The sequence below is a fragment of the Gadus macrocephalus genome, chromosome 10, assembly GCF_031168955.1.
Source record: "Gadus macrocephalus chromosome 10, ASM3116895v1".
Lineage (NCBI taxonomy): Eukaryota > Metazoa > Chordata > Actinopteri > Gadiformes > Gadidae > Gadus > Gadus macrocephalus.
The window spans coordinates 9,430,121-9,448,400 of NC_082391.1; the positions used below are offsets into that span (position 1 = coordinate 9,430,121).

Consider the following 18,280-nt stretch of genomic DNA (forward strand, 5'->3'; position numbering starts at 1 on the left):
AACTCACTGGACAGTGTGCCTTCAATTACAACAAGCACTGCAAAGCGTGCCACACACACACACACACACACACACACACACACACACACACAATAACAATCATTAAATTCTGGACCGCTTTCCATCCCATCACTCGGCAGCCACAAACGCACACACGCACACACTGGATGTCTGAAGAAACATCTGGCGGCGTCGCAGGTACAGGCAGGCCCGCCGCTCCCTATACGCAGAGTACGCAGAGTGCGTAGGGCACCAAGTACCTGAGGGGTCACCAAAAATTAAGGTTTGCAAAAAAAAAAAAAAAAAACATTATTGAATTCAAATAATGTGTAAATTAGTTATGAAGAGGCCCACCATTATTTGTTCTTAATTGTATAACCTATCACTGAATTTCGACAAATCTAATAAAAAACCTATGATACAAAAAGTAAAAAAATACTTTCGGCAGCAAACTTCCGGTACATCTATGACAATACAGGAGTCTGCAGGCCTATTAATTGTCCATTTTGCGGCAATACTGCTATTCTATCTGTCGTACTTGTCTTATGCTGCCTCACGCGAACACTTCTTCGCACGGACAACAAACAAACTGAACAATCGGAGCTTCTCAATGTGCCATCCGCCATGCTGTCTTCCCCTCGGCTGGGTGGGAGATTATTCTGAGAAACCACCAACTGAGCTGGAGCCAGGCCTACTCCAGGGCAGGCAATCATGCCTCTTCCCCAGTCACGCGACTCAGGGACACTGCCCCACCGGAGCTTCAGCTGGTACTCACGGATTGTCGATAGCCTACTCCCTCAAAGAGCCTGCTTCGGATTCCAACGTACCTGCTGAGATGCGCTCCTGCTGGCTTCTCGGTCTCGCTGCGCCAACTCGGTGTACCAGAGCAACAACTCCTCAACCAGCGGCTGACACCTCGCGGACCTGCTCTTCGCCGAAAATCTCACACTGGCTAGGACTACCTAAACTCAGCCAAACAGACATTCAAGGGGAGTCATTCTTTCTCCCCACCCGAACAATCATCTTTCACCAGTGGGTAACTGACACTAAATTTAATGACTCCGATGAAACAAAGTCTGTGACCAAAAAAACGATGCCAAGACTTTTAGTTGTTATCCTGCTAATGATTGGGAATGTTGAACTTAATCCCGGGCCTGACTGAAATGTTTTTTTATTTACATTTTTATATTTATGCAAATAGTAATGGATCCGTTTTCTCTGCTGGTCTATCCCACTATCAATCCGATCCACCACACACTTTGATCCCACAACCTTAAATAACCCTGAAGCTTCGATCTCTGTTTCTCCCTCACCTAAATCTGTCAAGTCTCTGACTTCACTCCCTGAAATATCTCCCCCCCCCCATAATAAATCCCAAACCACAAAGCCTCGTAGGAGGTCATTCCATCGTAGGAAAACACCCTCCACTTTAAGTGAACTCGGCAGGGTCAGAGGTTTTAAGATCTGCCATTTTAACACTCATAGTCTTGTCCCTTAACTAGACTATGTGAAATTATTGCTTGCACAGTCAAAATCCGATGTACTGGCAATCTCAGAATCATGGCTAAACTCCACTATCCCTGATTCTTACCTCTCGATAGAAAATATCAGCTGTACCGCAAAGACCGCACCGACAAACCCGGTGGCGGAGTTGCTTTATACGCGAGTCAGAAATATACGCACTCACTAAGCCAACTCGACACTGAGACGGAGACACTTCAACTGTCATTTAACTTCACGCCGCAACACGCGATAACTGCAATTTTCCCCTACAAGTCTCCTAATGTCAGTGCAAGCCGTTATCTATCTCAGCTTTCTGACATAATTAAATCAGTCACAACTAAGGAGCTTGTTATAATGGGCGACATTAACCTCGACTGGAATGACGCTGTATCCAAGCCTTTGAAAACCATTGCAATAAAACTTGGTCTATATCAACTAATTAAAGTTTCGACCAGAATAGGCCAGACATGTAGCTCAATTCTGGATCTTATTTTCACTAATCAACCGGCTAAATATTAGGGATGCACCGAATATTCGGCTACCGAACATGTTCGGCCGAAAATGGCCCAAAACATGTTTGGTTTCGGCCGAAGGAGTAGAAAGGCCGAACATAATACACCGAACATTTTTCAAAAATAAATAAATAGTTTTACTCATTTATTTAAAGGTACATTGTTCTTAAATCCTTGCTATAATGTCTGCTGGAATGTTAGAAAACGTTCAGTATTAAATAAATATTTTGTATCAAATTTGTAATTGATTTTTTTGATAGAAAAGCAAGACAAAAAAGTTTATAAAGGACATTTAATTGTTTGATTTATGCAATGGTGAAAAATTAAAGCAAAATGAATGAAAAACATTAAAAGCCACATTCCGTATTCGGTTTCGGCCTTCGGCCAACTGTTTCAGTATATTCGGTTTCGGCCAAGAATTTTCATTTCGGTGCATCCCTACTAAATATGCACTCTCCGGTGTGATTGACGCAGATATATCCGATCATCTGCTTGTCTATGCAATCAGAAAAATTAAACCACCAACCAATCATGCCCATCTTTCTGAACCTAAAATACCATTGTCAAAACTGCCGCAGTTCAATGCTGAATTCAGAAATCCAGATGTTATTCTGACTCAATTTCACACTAAATTTAACATAATACAAAACTTTGGGTTACTTAACGTAATCCCTGGTTCTTTGATAACAGAGTGAGTTGTTTCACTACGGGAATCGCCTAGGCGTGACCTACTACTGGAAGCTCCAATTGCACCACGTCTGTCCTTGACAGACAGGTCGGACTGTGCCACAGGGTCCCGCCCCCTGCACTTATACAGTCGACCCGCCCTCCTCAAATCATTCTATACCGGTTTCTTTCCGTGTAAATGCAAGGAGGGACGTGTTGGTGAAACACCTCACTCTGTTATCAAAGAACCAGGGATTACGTTAAGTAACCCAAAGTTCTTTTTCTAACTTCGCTCGGTGTTTCACTATGGGAGATATAGACCACTCCCGTATTGCATATGTCTCCCGAAGCTATGCAAATTCAGCCAGGCAGCAAACATCACTTTGAGTCTGGTGAGATCGTCTCCAGCACGGCTTGAGAAACAGAAGGCCCCGAGACATCCAGCCTATAAAACCTAACAAAGGTGTGAGGCGTAGCCCAGCTCGCCGCAGCACAAATGTCATGCACCGACACTCCCCTGAATAAGGCCCATGAAGTAGCCAGACCCCTTGTGGAGTGGGCCCTCAAGCCATGGGGGGGCTGCAAGCCCTTACTTTCATAAGCAAGAGATATAGCCTCCACAATCCAGTGGGATAGCCTCTGGCGGGACAAAGGCTTGCCTCTATGGGGAGTGGCCCAAGACACGAACAGCTGATCCCCTTTCCGAAAAGCAGCTGACCGACTCACATATACATGTAGGGCCCGTACCGGGCATAATGTATTGAGACTCTGCTCCTCCACAGAGGAGAACGGAGGCGGGTGAAACGCCGACAGTTCCACCGTGAGACACCTATAGGTCGACTCAACCACCTTAGGCACAAAAGCCGGATTGGGCCGCAGACAGACCTTGGAGATCCCCGGAGCAAACTGCAAGCATGAAGGACGGATAGACAATGCCTGTAAATCACTCACACGCTTAGCTGTGGTTAAAGCTAAGAGCAACACCACCTTCAGCGACACAAACTTCATCCCCACCGCCTCCAACGGCTCAAAAGGGTGATGAGACAGGGCATCCAGCACCACCGATAAATCCCACAAAGGGACCAGGGGCCTGGAAACTGGGAGCTTGCGACGCGCCCCCTTCATGAAGCGACAAACCAAGGGATGCTGCCCTGCAGGCTTATCCCCAAAGCCAACATGACAAGCTGAGATGGCCGCCAAGTACACTTTAATCGTGGAAAAGGCCTTACCCTTTTCCAATAATCCCTGTAGGAAACACAGTAGGTCCACCACGGAACACTGATATGGAATGGCGTGCCTCGAGTCGCACCAGTCCTCAAAAACCCGCCACTTGCCACTGTAGAGCCGGCGAGTGGAAAGGGCCCTTGCATTCTGAATGGTGTCAACAACCTGTGCAGGCAGGCCTGCCGCATTCAAGTTCCACCTCTCACGGGCCAAGCCCAGAGCGCTACGCGGTCCGGGTGCGGATGGTAAATCTCCCCGCCCGCTTGGGAGAGGAGATCCCTGCGCAGGGGAAGGGGCCATGGGTCGCCCGCCAGGAGTTGCACTATTTCCGCCACCCAATGTTTGGATGGCCACCGCGGCGCTATCAGGATTAGCGACAGACTCTGTTCTCTCACCCTGGCTAGGGTGGGGGAGATCAGGCTGAGAGGGGGGAAGGCATATAGCAGCACGTTTGGCCACGGATGGGCCAGCGCATCTACCCCTAGGGGAGCCCTTACGTCTGACAGGGAGAAAAACAACGGGCACTGAGTGTTTTCCAGCGAGGCGAAGAGATCTACGGCTGCCAAGCCGTATCTCCGCCATATTTGTCCCACAACCTGTGGATGAAGAGTCCATTCCCCGTACAGGGGGTTTCCTCTGGACATAAGATCTGCTCCTCTGTTCAGGACCCCCGGTACATGCGTCGCCCGAAGGGACAGGAGTCTGGTGCTGCTCCACAAGATCATTTCTCGAGCTAACTCGTGTAGTTTCAGTGAGCGTGTGCCGCCCTGCCGGTTGACGTATGCCACTACAGTGGAATTGTCTGTCTTTACCAAGACATGGCGGCCGTAGATAAATTGCAGGAAGTGTTTTAGAGCAAGGAACACTGCCCAAAGTTCTAGGAGGTTTATGTGAGCCTGAGCTAGATCGCGACTCCAGGTGCCGTTCACAGCTCTGCCCATCATTGTCGCACCCCACCCTGACAAGGACGCGTCCGTTGTCATGGTTACCCTGGACGACACCGCCCCCAGCGGGACGCCCGCTGTCAGAACCGTGCGCACCGACCACGGTCAGAGAGCGGTAACACACGCTGGTGTTACTTTCACCTTGCGATTCAGGTGCCGACGGGAGCACAGACGTAGTGCTGCGACCCAGCGCTGAAAATCTCTCATCATCAGAAGACCCAAATGCACTACTGATATCACCGAAGCCATAAGGCCAAGCAGGCGTAGGCATAACCTGAACGATACGGTCTCTCCCCGCCTGAAGAGGGAGAGACGCTGCGTGAGAGACGTTAGTCTCCTCTCTGATAGTGTGACGCGATAAGAGAGAGAGTCTATGTGGAGACCCAAATATTCCGCACATTGTGCGGGGTCCACACGGCTCTTTTCCCAATTTATGCTGAATCCCAGAGTCCTCAGATGATTTACCACCGTAGTAGAATCTCTGAGTGCCTGTTCGCGTGAACTGGAACATATCAGATAATCGTCCAGATAAGAGAATATTCTGATGCCGCTGTTTCTTAGCGGTGACAATGCTGCCTCCACACACCTGCTGAACACTCTCGGGGCCAACGATAGCCCGAACGGGACCACTTGGTATTCGTAAGCCCTGTTCTGAAAAGCGAACCGGAGAAATGTCCGGTGTGCGGGATAGATGGCAATGTGAAAATATGCGTCTGACAGATCGATCGTTACAAACCTATCCCCTGGACGGATTGAACGACAGAGCACTTTGTGTGTTAACATCCTGAACGTGTATTTGCGCAGGTGTCTGTTTAACACACGGAGATCTAATATGGGGCGAAGGGACGAGCTCCCTCTCTTCGGAATGAGAAAATAACGGGAGTAAAAACCCTGTTGGGCTTGCTCGTTCGGGACAGCCCTGATCGCTTGTTTGCGAAGCAGGGACGATATTTCGTCCTCTAGGATTTGTGCCGAATCCCCACTGGCCATAGAAACCAACACGGCGTTGAATCTGGGTGGTTTCATAGCAAACTGCAGTCTGTAACCCTGGGAAACCGTAGACAGGATCCACGGGTGAACTGCGCATGCGCGCCACTGTTCCACTCGCACAGCGAGCGGGCTCAGGTGATCGTGCCCCAACGACGTCACCCTCGGGACGTAAGGGGAGAGGTCTGCCCTCACAGGAGAAGCGTGAGCTCCCCCCATGGGAATGTAGGGACCAAGATATTGTTTTATTTTGTTTTGTTTTGTGCATTTCACCCTTGGCTCTGGGCCTGGTTGCGAAAATGCAGGGTTTATTGTGTTCACCTTTAAAACGAGGGAAAATAACTTGCGACACTGGGAAAATGCTTGGTGGCACTGTGTCAATCGTTGCCCCTGTCTCAGTTCGCCCTGAACGTGAGGCGAGAGAGACTGAGAAAGGGCCCCTGGAGAACTTGAACCCTCTGGGCTTTGCTCTACCCCCCCAAGCTTTCTTTTCTTCATGGGAGGGGGAGAGAGAGAAGCTGGGATCGCTAGGTCGCACGCTTCTTCTTCCCATCCCTGGGGTGGGGAGAGCGGTTCCTGGCTGCCGCAGCAGCGAAGGAGTGTTTGCCCCATGGCCTTGGGTTCTCTGACCTTGGCTGTTGGTCGGCCTGTGGGCCAGCTGCGTGGGCTGGTCTGTAGGCTTTCTGAGGCCTGGTTCCCCCTTATTTTCCCCTTGCTGCCGCTGCGGCGGCCGCAAAGCCTGACCTCGCTGGCTGGGGTGGGCGGGGAGCCTGTTTTCGGGGAAGGCAGAGATCGAAGGCCTCTCCTTCCTGTTTCCTGAGAGTGCTGGTCTCTCTCATCTTTTCCAGCGCTGGACCAAACAGACCCTTGGTTGGGTCATATGCAGCATCCATGACCTCGGCTTTCTGCGCGTCACTCAGTCCGGAGAGACTGAGCCATAACGCTCTCTCACCCGAGACTGCGAGTCCCATGACTCGGCCACAGCCCTGAACTGCGCCCCGTGAGGAGCGTAGGACCAGGTCATTGACGTTGCAAATTTCATCCCAGAGGGCAGGGTTGGGTGACCCAGAGTCTAGCTGGCGACCCATTTCCTCTAGGATTTCAGCCTGATATGCAGACAGTAGTGTCATGGCATTGAGCGAGCATACCGACTGCGCTGCATATTTATACATCCTCTGGTAAGTGGAAGCGGTGAGGCGGTCCATCTTACCAGGCAGGGAGATGCCTGAAGAGGCGGAGAGAGAGCGACGGTTTGGGTGGAGGTGGTAAGCCACTGAAGGCTCCACAGCTGGGGGTTCGGCCAGCCCCAGCTCACCCATCTCGTGGATCTCCAGGTTTGAGCAGCCCTTGGTGGGAAGCTTGCTCTTAAATGGGCTGGACCAGTAGCGGCTCATTTCCTTCATGCAGATGGGAACTGCTGGTAAGAGCTGCTTAGAAGGCGGCTGGGCTGGTGGGAGCCTCTTGCCGTCGTATAGGTCTCTCTCTGCCCCTTCAGCATCCGGGGCTGCAGGCCATTGAATGCCTAGTTTTGCAGCGGCCCGTTTGCACACCTCGTACAGGTTACCGTCTGCCGGTTGAACAGCGTCAGAGGCGCTAGGGGGTCTGGACAGTTGGACCGGAAAAGTGGAGTCGTCCTCCTCCTTCTCAATTCCGTCCATGTCGAGGAGGTCAAAGTTGGCGTCGTCGTCGCCCTCTGCGTCCTCAGTGCCCGGTTCCGCCTCGAGAAGTAAATCATCGAATAGCGGGGGCACGAGCGGGGATGCCGCCTCCATCATGTCCGCCCAGCTCGTTGTCGCGTGGGACTGATGGGTGCTCGTTGAGGCTATAGCGGGGGCACCCGCCAGGCAGGGATCCTGGTTGGTAGCCACCGTCACCCTTAGCCTCCTTTCCAGAATTTTCTCCGGCATCGATGTGCAGTGAGCGCATGAATGCGGGTCCGCTAGCGAAGCTTGAGCGTGTTTAATGCCCATGCACGCTATGCACATGGGGTGGGGGTCCCGGCCTGATATGGAGGCCCCACATGACGCGGGGCACAGGCGGGATACAGCCTCCCTAGCCTTCGGCTCCGACCCTTTGGCGGGGGTGGCGGGCGAAGGCATACCGCAGAGTTCACTCGCCGTGATGCGTTCGTTATACTCCGGGTGTTTTGGCTCAGCCAACAAGCTAATGTGTACTGTGCCGCGGTAAGCTCGCCTTGACGCGTTAGCCGATAAACTACACCGTAAACCAGTGACACCTGTAAACAAATACAGGGTAACCGGAGAAGCAGCTCGCCTTTATGCGGACACTGCCCAGCGGGTGTAGTAACAGATAGCTTCTTACGAAGTTATTACTCAGCCGAACCAGGTTAAAAGCCTACGACTGCGTTCGACGACGGAATCCTTGACGGCCCGTCTGTGAAGCAGTTTAAAGCTAACCTAGATAAGCTGAGGGAGCTTGAGTAGCTTTCTCACGGGAAGAAAGCGAGAATGATTTGAGGAGGGCGGGTCGACTGTATAAGTGCAGGGGGTGGGACCCTGTGGCACAGTCCGACCTGTCTGTCAAGGACAGACGTGGTGCAATTGGAGCTTCCAGTAGTAGGTCACGCCTAGGCGATTCCCATAGTGAAACACCGAGCGAAGTTAGAAAAAGAACAAATAAACCTCTGTTGGTGTTTTGAAGACTCATGCTAACAGCCTTATACCTCTTCTCCACCACTTAATTAACGTTTGTATTATTTACTCTATTTTCCCCTCCAGCTGGAAAACAGCCCAAATCTCACCAATTTTCAAAGCTGACAACCCTTGTCTGGTCTCTAACTATGGACCTATAGCCATACTCCCAACAATATCTAAGCTGCTTGAAAAAACCTTATACAATCAATTAAGCTTCTATCTTGAAAGCAACAACAGGCTAAGTGACTGCCAACATGGTTTCCGTGCAAAGCGGTCCACCAGGTCAGCTTTACTACTCTTCACTGAGGAAATTCGAAACTCTTTAAATAGAAGACACACCACTGGAGCAATTTTTATTGATTTTCGTAAAGCGTTTGACACAGTAGACCACCTGATTTTATTATCCAAACTTCACTCTTTTAACCTATCACCCTCTGTTTTAGACATGATTTCCTCTTATTTAACAGACGGATCACAAGTTGAAAAAATTGACCATGCAACATCTCAGCCCTTAGGGTGTGACATGGGTGTTCCACAAGGAAGCATCCTTGAACCTTTGCTTTTTCTTTTACACATTAACGATCTCCGACAGGTTTGTAACTACTCTAAATGCCTAATGTATGTAATGCTCTTTCTGTCAGACTCTAACCCTGATACCATAAACTCCAAACTGTCATCTGATCTTCAATCTTTGCATAAATGGTTAAATGACCACTAATTGACCATTAATGTTACATGACCATTAATGTTACAAAAACTAAATGCATGTATTTCCACTCATCCAAAAAGCATCTGTCCTTTACCAGTCCCATCATCTTTTCAAATCAAAATCTTGTCATCGCCAAAACATTTAAGTATCGGGGTGTGTTACTTGACTCACACCTCACTTACCGCAAACACACCTCCAAGTTAATTAAAAAGTTAAATCAGAAACTATATGTATTTAACAAGATTAGACCATACCTATCCTCTACTGTTTCCAAAACCTACCTGCATGCGATTGTATTCTCAACCATCTCCTACTGTTTACTAGAGCCCGACCGATATATCGGCAGGCCGATATTATCGGCCGATATTAGGCATTTTTCAAATTATTCGGCATCGGCATTTATAATGGCAGATGAATGAAAATAAAAAAGAAAAAAAGTTTGTCCACCAGAGGGCGCCCTAACGCCCCAAACCTGCTGATTCAGCCAGTTAGGCAGAGTGAATGACGGAGATCGACGGAGATCATCGGTGTTGTTCATGTGTGTGTAACCCATGCTATTTCACTCTCTCTGCTAATATATGTATATGTCAATATATATGAATGCATATATTATAATAATATATATAATGTAGTGTGTATGGTGTATATCTATAGTATATATATTTCCCAGTATATATTCCTGACAGCCGCTAACTGAAACGGTTCACTGGAGACCGTGGCTGCATCCGAATACCTAGTACATACTATTTCTGTCTAGTGTCTACTACTTGACCATACTACACTTGACTGTGTAGTACGGTCTACAGACATGCGTAGAACGCCTCCGAACGCCGCCGAAACTCCACCGGATGTTTGGAGATGACGTATCTCCCCCCATATGGCGGCAAAATGTACCTGTTTTTCCGTCTTGTTATCGTTGCTATTAAATAAAAAAATGTCTCTTTCTACGCGAATGGCTCTTGAAATGGATATCTCTGCTAGAAGGCGTCGTCGTCGGTCATCTCGTAGAGCGTCTTACCGGCAGGTTATGTTGTATATATGTGGACATTTGGTAAGTCATTTTTTTGGAATAATAATAATACATTTACAGTTATTTGTTACTCCGTGAAAAAGACGATTGAAGTTAATTTTTCCTTTTTTATTGAACCCACACACACACACACACACACACACACAAATAAAAAGCCGCTGTTGGTGGTGTCGTGTCGGGACAGCCATCTCTTCTTCGTTTGTTACCAGACTCCGGTTGCATTGTGGGATAGCGTAGTGTGGTCCGTGGTTCACTTTGGCGGTAGTATGCATTCGGAAACGACTTCCGTACTACAGAATGCATACTAGAGTATTCGGACGCACTCGATTTTTCGCATACTACAAAATGCATACTATATAGTATGCAAGTACGAGTATTCGGATGCTGCCCGTGTTTTGTTGACGCTCCCTAAAAGGGCAAAACATGCGACAGGCAGTAGCGTCATCGCAGCGCGACAGAATCGGCGGGCGCGGGAAAAGTGGTTCTCTGCTTGACGCGTAAGAAGAGCGAACATAGACTTGAAGAGCGAACATAGACTTGAAGAGCGAACATAGACTTGAAGAGTGAACATATAGACTTGAAGAGAAACGAAGAAAAGGTTATCACGGAAGAAATAGAAGATATGGAGGAAGATTTGACGTTACTTTGAACAAGAGGACAGCCTGTCATCGACTGGCCCCTGCTCAAGAATGTTCGGCCGTAGCGGTAGTGGTAGGAACAGAACGCCCCCCTTTCATTGAACCGAGTGCACTCAAAGACTTGCTGGTAGGGATGGGCACGAGTAGTAAATTCCAAACTCGAGTGATCGAAGGAATTCCTCGAGGATCAATCGAGTACTCGTTAAATCAAATCTATTTTTAGAATGCAACGCATCTGCAGCAGGAATAGGCCTGATGATGAACGGCAATATTACCAACCAAACATGTAGGCCTAATGCTTATTCTCCATCAAAACAGTCAGAGTTATCAGAGTATTCATTATTTATTTTTGCAAACGTTCAAAACACATTTCCCTTACAAAAATAAATATGCGTCTCACAATTTAAATCACGTCGAACCAAGGCCTGTAACAGTTTAAAAAAAACGAAACAAGTAGCCTAACCATTGCAAATAAATGCTTAAAGCTGCAAATAAAACGGCAGCAAATGGACTATGGAAATACTCAGCGTTGTGATCTTCTCTACACGCCCGGGATTACAGCTGCGTCTTGCGGCGGTGAAAATATAGCCGACACACTTTCACTTTCACCGTTGCTGCGGGTCTGCTTTCCCGAACTCACTGTTGTGTTTCAGGAGCATATGTTGCCGCATAGTAATTTCTGGTAGCTCGATTTCGCTTGGCATATTTTACATTTCACCTTATGATCTCCTATTTCTTTAAAGTATTTCAATTCTTCGCTGCGGTTTGCTTTAACCGCCATCTCTTAACTTTTTGAATTCTGGCGTGCCTGCACACGCCACGGAACGCGCCATGGAAATGGATGCATTTAATTTTCTTTGTGCCCACGTCATGCGTTAGTGGCGCAGACAGAAAATTGATACATTTGCTTCAGAAAACTTTGTTTGTGTGTGTATATGCAAACTTTGCCTGTCCACCAACCGAGTTCATTTGTAACGAGTAGTACTCGAGTAATCGATTCCTCACGCCCATCCCTACTTGCTGGGTACCCATTTTATTTAGTTTGTTATTTTTCTTGGGGACCTTTTGGGTTCAGTGTTTTGAGTTCAGTGTTTTAGGTTCAGTGTTGTTATTATTATTGTGTGAATAATCTGATTGATTCTGAGTGATCGTTAGATAAAAGGTCAAACGTGCCTCTCTGTGTCTGTGTGTTATTCCTTTTATCAGAGTTCTATTAAGAACACAAGCCAGTCTCCTTATAACCTGGAATTGATGCACCACTGCATTGTGTTATATTACCTGTGCAAGTGTGTTCATGGTAAGTTGGCAACTGTCACGAGACATACATTGCTTGAATAACAATTAAAAGAACATCCTCATCAATTCTCTTAAGTAGATAAGCATGACTTAATTAATGACTACCATGTCCAGTTTAGCTGTTGTTACGTGTTAGCTGAGAGTGAAAAGGATTTGAAGGATAACTACAAATAACCAATGTTAGGGAAATCTGTCTGTTTTGTTGCGCGTTTCTGGATTTTTTTAATATATATACAGTGGGGCAAAAAAGTATTTAGTCAGCCACCAATTGTGCAAGTTCTCCCACTTAAAAAGATGAGAGGCCTGTAATTTTTATCATAGGTATACCTCAGCTATGAGAGACAAAATGAAAAAAAAAAAATCTAGAAAATCACATTGTCTGATTTTTAAAGAATTTATTTGCAAATTATGGTGGAAAATAAGTATTTGGTCAATAACAAAAGGTCATCTCAATACTTTGTTACATGCCCTTTGTTGGCAATGACAGAGGTCAAACGTTTTCTGTAAGTCTTTACAAGGTTTTCACACACTGCTGCTGGTATTTTGGCCCATTCCTCCATGCAGATCTCTAGAGCAGTGATGTTTTTGGACCTTCGCTGGGCAACACGGACTTTCAACTCCCTCCAAAGATTTTCTATGGGGTTGAGATCTGGAGACTGGCTAGGCCACTCCAGGACCTTGAAATGCTTCTTACGAAGCCACTCCTTCGTTGCCCGGGCGGTGTGTTTGGGGTCATTGTCATGCTGAAAGACCCAGCCACGTTTAATCTTCAGTGCCCTTGCTGATGGAAGGAGGTTTTCACTCAAAATCTCACGATACATGGCCCCATTCATTCTTTCCGTCACACGGATCAGACATCCTGGTCCCTTGGCAGAAAAACAGCCCCAAAGCATGATGTTTCCACCCCCATGCTTCACTGTAGGTATGGTGTTCTTTGGATGCAACTCAGCATTCTTTCTCCTCCAAACACGACGAGTTGAGTTTTTACCAAAAAGTTCTATTTTGGTTTCATCTGACCATATGACATTCTCCCAATCCTGTTCTGGATCATCCAAATGCTCTCTAGCAAACTTCAAACGGGCCCGGACATCCACTGGCTTTAGCAGGGGGACACGTCTGGCACTGCAGGATTTGAGTCCCTGGCGGCGTAGTGTGTTAGTGATGGTAGCCTTTGTTACTTTGGTCCCAGCTCTCTGGAGGTCATTCACTAGGTCCTCCCGTGTGGTTCTGGGATTTTTGTTCACCGTTCTTGTGATCATTTTGACCCCACGGGGTGAGATCTTGCGTGGAGCCCCAGATCGAGGGAGATTATCAGTGGTCTTGTATGTCTTCCATTTCCTAATAATTGCTCCCACAGTTGATTTCTTCACACCAAGCTGCTTACCTATTGCAGATTCAGACTTCCCAGCCTGGTGCAGGTCTACAATTGTGTTTCTGGTGTCCTTTGACAGCTCTTTGGTCTTGGCCATAGTGGAGTTTGGAGTGTGACTGTTTGTGGTTGTGGACAGGTGTCTTTTATACTGATAAGGCGTTCAAACAGGTGCCATTAATACAGGTAACGAGTGGAGGACAGAGGAGCCTCTTAAAGAAGAAGTTACAGGTCTGTGACAGCCAGAAATCTTGCTGATTTGTAGGTGACCAAATACTTATTTTCCACCATAATTTGCAAATAAATTCTTGTGATTTTCTGGATTTATTTTTTTCATTTTATCTCTCATAGCTGAGGTATACCTATGAAAAAAAATAAAATAAATTACAGGCCTCTCTCATCTTTTTAAGTGGGAGAACTTGCACAATTGGTGGCTGACTAAATACTTTTTTGCCCCACTGTATATTAGAGCTGTCAGTTAATAACGGCGTTAACGCAAACCAATTTTAATGGCGTTAATTATTTTAACGCACAATTAACGCAAATTATTATTTTTTACTGCTATGTTCAAGGCATATCTTTGTATGTTCATCGTTTAATTGCATTATAGGCTTTTTTTTTTGTACCGTCCTGTTTTGATCAGTTTTTGCCAATGTTGTTATCAATAAAAAAACATTTGCACAAGGCAAGCCGATGCACTTCTCCATGTTGATAAGAGCATTAAAATGAGAAAAATTAATGGGACAAAGAATTCAAGGGATGTTTAGCATATATAAAAAAAATATGATTAATCGCGATTAATCGTGAGTTAACTATGGCATTAATGCGATTAATCGTGAATAAATATTTTAATCGCTTGACAGCCCTAATACAGTATATATATATCGGCCGATATATCGGCATATCGGATTTTTAAATCACAAGATATTCGTATCGGTATCGGCCTTAAAAATCCTATATCGGTCGGGCTCTACTGTTTACCAATATGCTCTCTCACCACCAAGGAAGTTACTGAATCCATCCCACGACTATACAACCAAGCTTTAAAGATCCACAGCAATCTTCCAAAATGGACACACAACTGCACTGCACTCACTCAATCACACGCTCTGTCCTTTCAAAATTGTATTTACAGTCATGCTATCACATTTTATTTTCAACTCCAACAAAGCACCTCACAAACACTCATCTCCCTCTTACCAACACATAACATGCCCCAAGTGCGAGTCACTAGATCTGTCTCCATGGCCCTCCACCGAGTGCCCACTTTCAATAACGTCTATGGACAGAGGTCCTTCATCCATACTTTCACCAAAGTATGGAATGGCATTCCCCATCACATTAGAGTATTACAATCCATCACACAGTTCAAAAAAGCATAGAAACTGTTACTCCTCACCACATACACTTGCAAACACTGACTTATATAGATCACTGTCTATGCTCAGTCTGCTGTCCATATGATTGTCCTACTGATGTTTGACGTGCTATGTCCCTGTTATGTGTTGTATGTAAATGTGACGTGTGATGTGCCTTGTCCCTGTTACATGTTATATGTGCTGCAGAACAGGAACCTGCTGGATATCAGCTATTTTACTGAGACAGGCCCGTTTTATATTGTAACTTTGTTACTTCTAATACTTTCCTGTATAATAACACACACACACACACACACACACACACACACACACACACACACACACACACACACACACACACACACACACACACACACACACACACACACACACACACACACACACACACACACACATCGTTCTGTCTCTTTGCAAACACTCTCTGGGACAAACACACAAACCCTGGACTCCCAAAGCCCACTGTCCGCTAGCAGAGGGCAGGATAATAAGGATTATGATCACTGTCTTTTCTCGCCTTGTACAGTATATTAATGCTGGTATCGTATATATCATTCATATTGCCTTATTCAACACACAGGACAAACAAAAAATAGTAACAAAACATTGGAAAGTCTGTTGAAAAAATATCTGATGTACAGAATGTTTGATCTGAATCTGTTGATAATGAACCTGTTAATGACACCGTTCTCCCTTTCTGTTAATGATGCCGTTCTCCCTCTCTGTTAATGATACTGTTCTCCCTCCCTGTTAATGATACCATTCTCCCTCCCTGTTAGCGTACCATTGTTCACCCTCCCTGTTAATGATACTGGTCTCCCTCCCTGTTACTGATACCGTTCTCCCTCCCTGTTAGCGATAACTTTCTCCCTCACTGATAATGATACCGTTCTCCCTCACTGATAATAATACCATTCTCCCTCTCTGTTAGCGAACCATTCTCCCTCCTGATAATGTAACTATTCTCCCTCTCTCCTGTTAATGAGACCATTCTTCCTGTTTCAACCTGTTAATGATACTGTTCTCCCTCCCTGATAATGATACCGTTCTCCCTCCCTGATAATGATACCGTTCTCCCTCCTGATAATGATACTGTTCTCCCTGTTTCAACCTGTTAATGATACCGTTCTACCTTCCTCCCTCCTGATAATGATACCATTCTCCCTCCCTGTTTGAACCTGTTAATGATACCGTTCTCCCTCCCTGTTTGAACCGGTTAATGATACCTTTCTCCCTCCCTGTTAATGATACCGTTCTCCCTCCCTGTTAATGATACCGTTCTCCCTCCCTGATAATGATACTGTTCTCCCCCCTGATAATGATACTGTCGTGGAAATATCAATCATAACTATAAATATACAATCATATACAAATTATATTAACCTTGTTTATATAATTATTATGCACATCAGAAGGAACTGTATACATTCTCCCTGCACCTTAAAACACATCCCTTCCTCTCTTTTAACTGAGAGAGGTTAAGGTTATTCGGATTTGAGTTCCCACTGGAGCCAGTCAGTCTGGTATTGAGAACAGGCCAATCGACTGACTTCTTTGTTGTGTAAACTTGTTTACAACCATGTCTTACAGACCTGCAGACATGTCCAATTTCCCCCTATTGTATTACAAATTGAATTGGCCTAAGGTCACTCCCACTCCCTACCCACAATGAAAACGTTCCCTATAAGAATTTTGTTCATCTATTGTCTCGTTGAATGTATCCTTGGTAAATTTGCTGCCAGTACTTTTCCCATGATCATGCTTTAAGATTAAATCAAATATTTCGCTGTCCGACGTGTCCGCGAGAGAAGTTTCTCTTCATCAAATGGCAGGATCCCAATATGAGATCATCAGACTGGTAAGTTATGTTTTTTTAAATGACTATCTTGCCATTCTGACCCTCTGACGGGATCCGGAATTTGGAAAATAGATGAACACATGCGAATAGTATCTGACCCGGACCGTTGGAGGCGATTAGCACTAAAACAAATATTCAGCTCACTTCTGAATGTGACGTATGCAGGGGTGTTGGCGGAGGTTTATAACGACCTTGGACTGCAACGTTTTGAGATTCCTATGAGCAGACGTACAATACTATTGGTAATTCCTTTGTATTGACTCTACTCGCTAAATACGACTCTTATTAAGGGTAATAATCCCTCCAGAGAAATTCGTACATTAAAAAGAAAGACGGGATAAGTGGACATAATTGCCCTGCCTCTGGTATGATGAATGTAAACAAGTGGTTTATTTTATATAAGAGTGAATATGACGCCTTCGGGAAGAGCGATCTAAAAGCATGAGGTTTCATTAAAATTCTTATTTAGGAGGGGGCTCTGTCTGATATTTTTTGCTAAAATATCCAAGAATTAGGTATCCCTACTGTTACGTATTTTAAGAACACCAGCTGTATTTCCCTCACTTAACCAATAGGGGGTAGGACCAAACATATTAGCCGTAAATACTACACATAGCCACAAGGGGAGCAGGACATTACTGAAGGCTGCAATAGATACTTTAGCCACAGAGGGCAGCACCACAGACCAGGCGAGGAAAGCCGGGATTACGTCACACACAATGGTTCCTCACAATTCTTCCGGTCCGCGCTGCTGAGTCCATAAAAAGCCTGCACATCGTGGAGGCCGGTAGAAACTTCTCGGCTGCGATTAGACATAGATGGGTTTGTGTTTTTGATCAGCTAGGAGTCGCTCAGCACGTGTTTAGAATACATCTTCAATCTCTCTTTGCTTCAGAGTATCAGTTTACCATACCGAAAATACTTTATACTAAATAAAGTCTCTTTAAAGCTTTTCCTTTGGATTCGATCACTTTCCCTGAAGAACTCTGCACTACGAATTGATAATCCGTACTACGTAGGCATCAGGGATTGGCCGGTAGTAGACTGTTTGTTCCTACGAATGGAAAGCTTGTGCCTTATGGATCATTAGCAAGATTCCGCACTGCAGACTCTCTCTTGTTATGTGACGTATGTAGGAGTGTTGGCGGAGGTTTATCACGACCTTGGACTGCAACGTTTTGAGTTTCCTATCCGAGTGGATGTCCTGTACCATCGGAGATTCCTTTGTATTGGCTCTACTCGCTAAAATACGACTCTCATTAAGGGTAATAACCCTCCAGAGAACTACGTACATTGATAGAGTTAGGTTGGTAAGAATTCCAAGTAAAGCCCATTCAGTAAGTAGTAATAAACCAGTTTGGGATCCCACATACGGCCAACCAGTCTTGGACCTCAGATGAATGGGTAGTGTATGTCCCTCGGAAGATAAGCAATTCTGACCCGGACCTTTGAACGCCGTTTTTGCACTGCTCGCAGACCTTTCACTGGTATGATGAATATAGACAAGAGGTCTA

General features: G+C 45.9%; 1 protein-coding gene across 4 annotated transcripts in view; it reads right to left on the reverse strand.

The window, feature by feature from the left end:
• uvssa (UV-stimulated scaffold protein A) overlaps positions 1-18,280 on the reverse strand; it is a 483,727-nt gene that overhangs the window by 380,682 nt on the left and 84,765 nt on the right. The window lies entirely within an intron of this gene.